The sequence below is a fragment of the Etheostoma spectabile genome, chromosome 18, assembly GCF_008692095.1.
Source record: "Etheostoma spectabile isolate EspeVRDwgs_2016 chromosome 18, UIUC_Espe_1.0, whole genome shotgun sequence".
NCBI lineage: Eukaryota > Metazoa > Chordata > Actinopteri > Perciformes > Percidae > Etheostoma > Etheostoma spectabile.
In genome coordinates this window covers 14,004,387-14,011,053 of record NC_045750.1, presented here as the reverse complement: position 1 = coordinate 14,011,053, position 6,667 = coordinate 14,004,387, and positions in this window count along the sequence as shown.

Below are 6,667 nucleotides of genomic sequence, written 5' to 3'. Positions count from 1 at the left end.
CCCCCCCCCCCCCCCCCCCCCCCATCATCACATACCCTTCACCATAGATAGAGATTGGCATGGTTTTATTTCAGTCAGACTAATAGCTGGTTTGATTTGCATTGAGAGATGATTTTATGGAAAATATCCCATTTATTCATTTACAATACCTTATTCATTCACAAAGAAAATTGGTGTCCTTAAACGGTTGGATTTTTCATTTTGATTAATTAAGGCATTAAGATCAATTTCAAAAAGATGTTTTTTTATTCCTTATTTTAGTCAACTTCAGCATGGGTATGTAAACTTATGAGCACAACTGTATGCATTGTCTTTGATGAGACTATCCACCCTGCTTTCAGAAGTGTTCATCCGGTCCATTACAGATGCCAGCTCTTTGTCAACTTCTTGAGTTGTGTTCTGAGTCATCCATCCTGCGTGTTAGGAGCTGCAGCTCACTGTCAGCAACTGTCACTCTGGCTTTTATGGACAAAAACTTGAGCTGCCTGGTTTTCAAGATCAATCCTCAGCACCACATTTACTTTTTTTTTTAAATTTCTTCCACTTGCTTGTCACTGGCATCAAACCTCGCGCTGAGATCTGACAGCTCTTCCAACTGCTCCATGTTTAGTTTCTTTAGTTCTTCCCCTTGCTTCTCACTGGCTCCCAGTCTCTCCTCCATGGTAGTGTGATCTCTCTTCAGCTCCTCCAGGCTGGTTTTAGTTAGGAGGAGATCCAACTTCTGATCATCTGCTTGCATCTCTGTCTCCCTCAGCCTGACTTCCATGTTCCTCAGCTCCACCTTCTGCTCCACCACCATGTCCCTCAGCATTCTCACCTCCGTCCAAATGTCAGGGCCGGTGTTGGTTTGGTCATGGGGCTCATCAGAGGTGGTATCAGGGTCCAGAAGTTGCTTTTTATCAGGCAAGTATTCATTGGGTTTGGCGTCCCCTGCTTCACTTGCTCTCAGAGAGAGAACACATGAAACCAAGAGGCAGGGCAGCAAAACCAGCAAAGATAAACCTGCCCTCATTCTGCTGTCTATTAATGCACCTACAGCTGTATGGGAATTGGTTACCTTCTTTTTTATAAGGAAAATACGTAGCAGACGTCATGAAAGCTGCATCATGTGGTTTTGCTCTCCAATTATGAGAAAAAAAAGGTGAAACAAAGACAAGTAGAATAGCAATAGCAGGTCATTTTTTTGTTTGTTAATTCCTTATTTATTTTGTATTGTTTTTGTAATGAATACATCCTTTTAATCCATATGCGTAGTACACAGTTTTGAGGGCTGCAAACAACTGGAAACACAATCTTGACAGCAAAAGTGGAAAGAGTCGCTGGGCTTCTACATAACTTGTGAAAGATCTAACCAAACGCTGAGTAAAAATACTATTAGGCATTTTTTTGTTGTGTCATTTTCTATAAGTGAGAGAAGAGGAAAGTTATGGCGCCTCTTTTTGGTTTTTAAACTGTTCTGTCTCAGCATTAAGTACAACCTTTTCTGTCTGCCTATTGATGTTCTATGTTAATGACATTACTAACAGGACACAGATAAATACTAATAACTTCTTTTGGTTATTGTGTATATCACAATTCAATAGACTGCATAATCCTTGGTTAAGAAGGTGCTGTATACTTTTATATATCGTTATGGAAGGCTTTGGCCTATGCATTGAGGTGCAAATGCATGATTTCATGGATAATCCCTTTCTTTTATTTGCATATACTAGCTCTAAGATTCCACCAGCACCATTTGGGATTTTACCCATGTCTCTCTTTATCTTATCTGTGTGACAGTTTGTATTGTTTAATCAGAGACGCTGAGATTTATAAAACTCATAATAAAAGTCAGCTGAACACTATGCTCTGTGGAAAGCAGCAGATCCCAGTCGTCTCGGTTTTCTGTACGTCGAGAAGAAAATCATTATTATTTCAAAATAACTGTAAAAGTCTTTTAATGACTTGACATTATATGACCAGACATTTTAACTTTACAATTTTGGCAATGTTTTAATCGCACAATGGATATGCAGCTAAGCATCACTTATTAGCACAGAGATGTTCATCACAATGTACCTGCTAACAGTATCTAGTTCAACCAGTAGATGGCAGCAGAGGATCCCATTTAACAAAAAGTTGTGACTGTAAACAAAAGCAATACAGGCAAAAAAAATAGAGGTGAGGGAGAAGTGAGAAATAAAGAACCATGACATGAATCTTTGAGGATTTGAGGACATTGTAAGATGATGACAGGGTCTAGCAACTAAATGGGCCACAGTGAGTGGACACACTGGAGCTGAGGTAAGGGTCATGGTTGCAGAGGAGAGAGTAGAGAAACACAAAATGGTGCAAATGTTTTGGTGAAACAGGAATGACTGTTGTGACCGGCCTGCTTTTTGAACACTTGATATAGTCAGTGGTGGACGTCCGTGTGTAGCTTTAAAGTATGTAAAACCACACTCATCATGCATTTAAAATAATTGCCAGATATACTAACATGACTGAGGTTAGGGAACAGCTGGTAGTGGTGTCAATTTGTATCAGATGGTATGGAAGCCTGGCACAGCGGCCACTAGAGCAGAGGAGATGCCAAAGATAGCGATAGGCCTGTGCAGATCACCTACCCATGTTTATTGGCATGCCTACTCTGCCTGTGTGCGCGTGCACACGTGCGTGTGTGTGTGTGTGTGTGTGTGTGTGTGTGTGTGTGAGAGAGATTGTTGGCATTAGTTTGTGATTATTAAACAGAGTACAGCAGGTGTCTGCCATGAGACTTCTGACTTCTTTACGTCATTGCTGAAGCAATCTATGCAGTGAACTAACCATCTTTTTCTCCTTCATTCATTTTGTCTAAGAAAACTTTACCTTAAAAGTACACAGGTCAGTTTGGATAAATCAAAAAAACTATTTTTTGTACATATCGTTGATTGTATCAAACCATACAGGTGGGCTAGTTTTGTTTTGTAGTTGGTGTGTGATGATCTATAAGGCCATAAATCATGGTTTATACCAATACTTTGAAAACTTAATCTATTTGACTTAGTATTTTCTATGTTCCCTGTCAATGGAAGGTTTATCGTTGAGGTGGCTAACAAAACTGCCACAGAGGCAAAAAGGAAACACACATTCATTTAATAGTTAATTCATTTAATAATTATGCCTTTTTATGAGGAGAAAAGGTGGGGGAAATATCCTGCATGTTTAAAGGATTATTTTACAGTATTTCTGAGTTGCTAAAACACTAAAATCCATTCGCAAAACCAAAGTGCAAAACCAAAGGTGCAAGTGTACAAAACCACTTTATTGATTGAAGCACACAGTTTGTAGAACTTTAAACACTTCATGTGGTTAGACACAGCTACAAATCGGAATCGCTCTTTGTGCAAAACTGAAACACATTGTCATTCAAAAAGCACATGTAGCATTTTGGTGACTTCAACCCAGAATGGCACAACACAGCCCCAAAAGTGAAATACAAGTAACACACTGTTGTATCGAACACAAAGCACTAAAATTTAACACACCTGTTTCAATCATAATGTGTTGCACCCAATCAGTAATGGGGATATAAAGCAGGTCAAATCCAAATGGGATGTGTGATTTTCACAATGGAGGGCAGGAGAGAAGGGGAAGTGAAGTGGAAGGGACGTGGACGGGAGCTGAGTGGACGTGGACGTGGACGTGGAAGAGAAGGAAGAGGAAGAGAAGGAAGAGGAAGAGGAAGAGGAGGGGAGGAGGAGGAGGAGAAAGAGACAGAGGAGGAAGAGACAGAGGGGAGGAAGGAAGAAGAGACGGAGGAGGAGGAGGAGGAGGAAGAAGAGACGGAGGAGGGGAGGAGGAGGAGAAGAGACGGAGGAGGAGGAGGAGGAGGAGAAGAGACGGAGGAGGAAGAGGAGGAGGAGGAGGAGGAGGAAAGACAAGAGCCATCATTTCAATGAAATTAGAGCAACAATCATACACCATGTTCTGGTTCATGGAATGAGTATGAGGGAAGCAGGACTACAGTGTCCAACCAATATAAGCAGTTCTCTGTGGCCTCTATTGTCAGGACATTCAGAGAACACAAACGGTAAGTGTACTATCATTGTGGTCCCTCGAACTTACAGTACAGTATGTACAGTTGTGGAATGTCTCACTAAATTACTGTAACCTCTCTAAAAAATTGGCCCTTTTTGCAGTATACAGTAAAACTAATAATAGTAACATAAAAATATATATTTTAGTATTTTACATATTTGGTACATGCATTAGGTCTGTCTGTACAATTCTAACAAGATGTTTTATTTGCAGAATTGAAAGACTGCCACATGGCGGTGGAAGGAGAGGTATATTCTACAAGAGCAGGAGACCATTATTGTCAATATGGTCCTAAAATAATCTCATTCGCTGCGAGAAAAACAACAGCGAGTTGAGGAAGACAACGAGAACTTTGAAGGATCAAGTGTGAGTTCTCCACAATTGACTGTGTCCTGAAACGACACCGATAAGTCTCAACAAGTCTACAGAGTACCATTTGAGAGAAATTCTGAGAGGGTAAAAGAGCTACGATATCAATATGTACAAGTAAGTAATACGTAATGTCCAGAGATTATAAAGCACTATTGAGTTACTGACAATCTTTACTGTGTTGAATGTAATGCGCACATGTATACAGAGTCATGAAGCCTGGAATGCTATGTCATTACGTTTATCAAAAATGAACTTTTTCATTTCTATAGAGATGTTTCAACTGGATCCATGGAGAGGCTCATGATGCATCTTTTTGGATGAAGCTGGTTCAATCTCACCAAGAGGAGAAGGAGAGCGCCGAATATTATTGGTCAACGCAGTTGTAGAGTTGCCAGGGGCAGCGTGGTGGCAACGTGACCATATGTGCTGCCATCAGCAGCTACGGGGTTATTCACCGCATGGACTTTAGGACCTTACAACACTGCCCACTTATAACGTTTCTGTGTTCTACAGGAAGCATTAGAGACGTGAAGAGAGAGGTGATGAGAGGCAGAGCATCCCATGTACGTGGTAATCTGGGACAATGTGAATTTCACCGTGGTCAGTCGAATCCGTGGTTTGAAAAATAACCCACGTTTTATAAAGTGTGCCTCCCACCATACTGCCCTTCCTTAATCCATTGAAGATTTTTTCTGCATGGAGGTGGAAGGTCTATGAACAGAACTCTTATGCCAGGAAAATCTCCTTCAGTCAATGGATGCAGCTGTGACAACTTGGAGTGGAATCGATTCAAGGTTGGATTCGTCATGCTAAAGGATCTTTCCCCGTGTTCAGCAAGGGACAGGATTGCCTGTGGTTATGGGTCCTGTGGGCCTGACCATGCCCAGAGGCATGATGCGAGGCAGAATGATTCCAAGACATTGCTATAGATGCTGCATATTTTGGTTGGACTATTGTGTGCAGGATTGTGCAAGCACTTCAAATATATCAAATTTTTCCCCTGCTTGCTTTGAGTGCAGTTTTTGCATTTATCTGTAGTGTGTAATGACTGCTGTGTAGTGTTTAGCATAGTGGATGTGTGTGAATCTGAAAACAGTGTTTGGTTTTGGGTAAAGATAACATAGTTCTGAAGCAATTGTTTGATATAGCAAGACAAGTCAAAGGTTTTGACAGTGTAGCTTAAGTTTGGTGTGTGTTAAGGTTTTGGGACGTTCAAAAAATGTGTTTTAGCAACTCAGAAATACTGTAATATTTGGGGAAATAATAATGACGTCCTGAAGTCTCTGTTGGTTGCCTGTGGCACCTCACAGTGACAAGTCAAAAAAAGGCCAATAAAGAGTCTGTACATAAATCATTGTTTTTACAAAAAAAGCTAAATAGAATATGTTAATTAATGAGCTTTAGAGGTGCTGAGACATTTGGAAGGAGCCAGGCTAGCTGTTTCCCTTTGATTTTAGTCTTCTCATCAAACTCTTTGCAAAAAACAGAGTTTTTTTGTAGAAATACACTAAAAAGCATTGCAACTTGTTTTTGTTGTTGACGCATTAAAGTGTAAAAGAGATGCCACTGCCTGCCCCTTGTAATAGTCAGATCAAAGCTCAGAAAACTGACACTAGCACACATAGCTGTTGGGTAGACAAGTAGAACAGACGAATATCCATCACTGCATGGGTGCTTTCAACCCTTTTCCTCCTCCTGAACCATTATACACTACATAAGTGAGAAACAATAAATTTTACTGTGAAATGTTTGTTTCTCGAGCCTTGAAGTACAGTACTTGCTTGCACACACAGATTTGTGTAGCCTGACGTACTTCACATTCAGCAGACTGAAGGAATTTGACCTAAACACGGTGGCTGTCAGGCCAGGCTTTAGTGATTATGTTACAATAATTGGAATCACTAATATGGACGAGCAAGCACCTAGAGGCCACTAATTCTACAATGTAAAGGAGACAACAATAACAAAAGGCTATTTTATTTGCAATTGTCCTTTAGGCCTATTTGTGTGATATTTGGAAGACTGAGAATAGATGCCCAATTTTACAACAACATGGTCAGTTGTCTGCAAAGAGACGCAGTCATTTTACTCAAAGTCTTCAACTTCTAATCTTATAAAATACAATATTGTAATTGGATGTTTTAGGGCTTAGAGAGTGTTTATAGTCAAATGCAATTTGGGATCAAAGAGCATACAAAAGGGTAAACACACACACACACACACACACACACACACA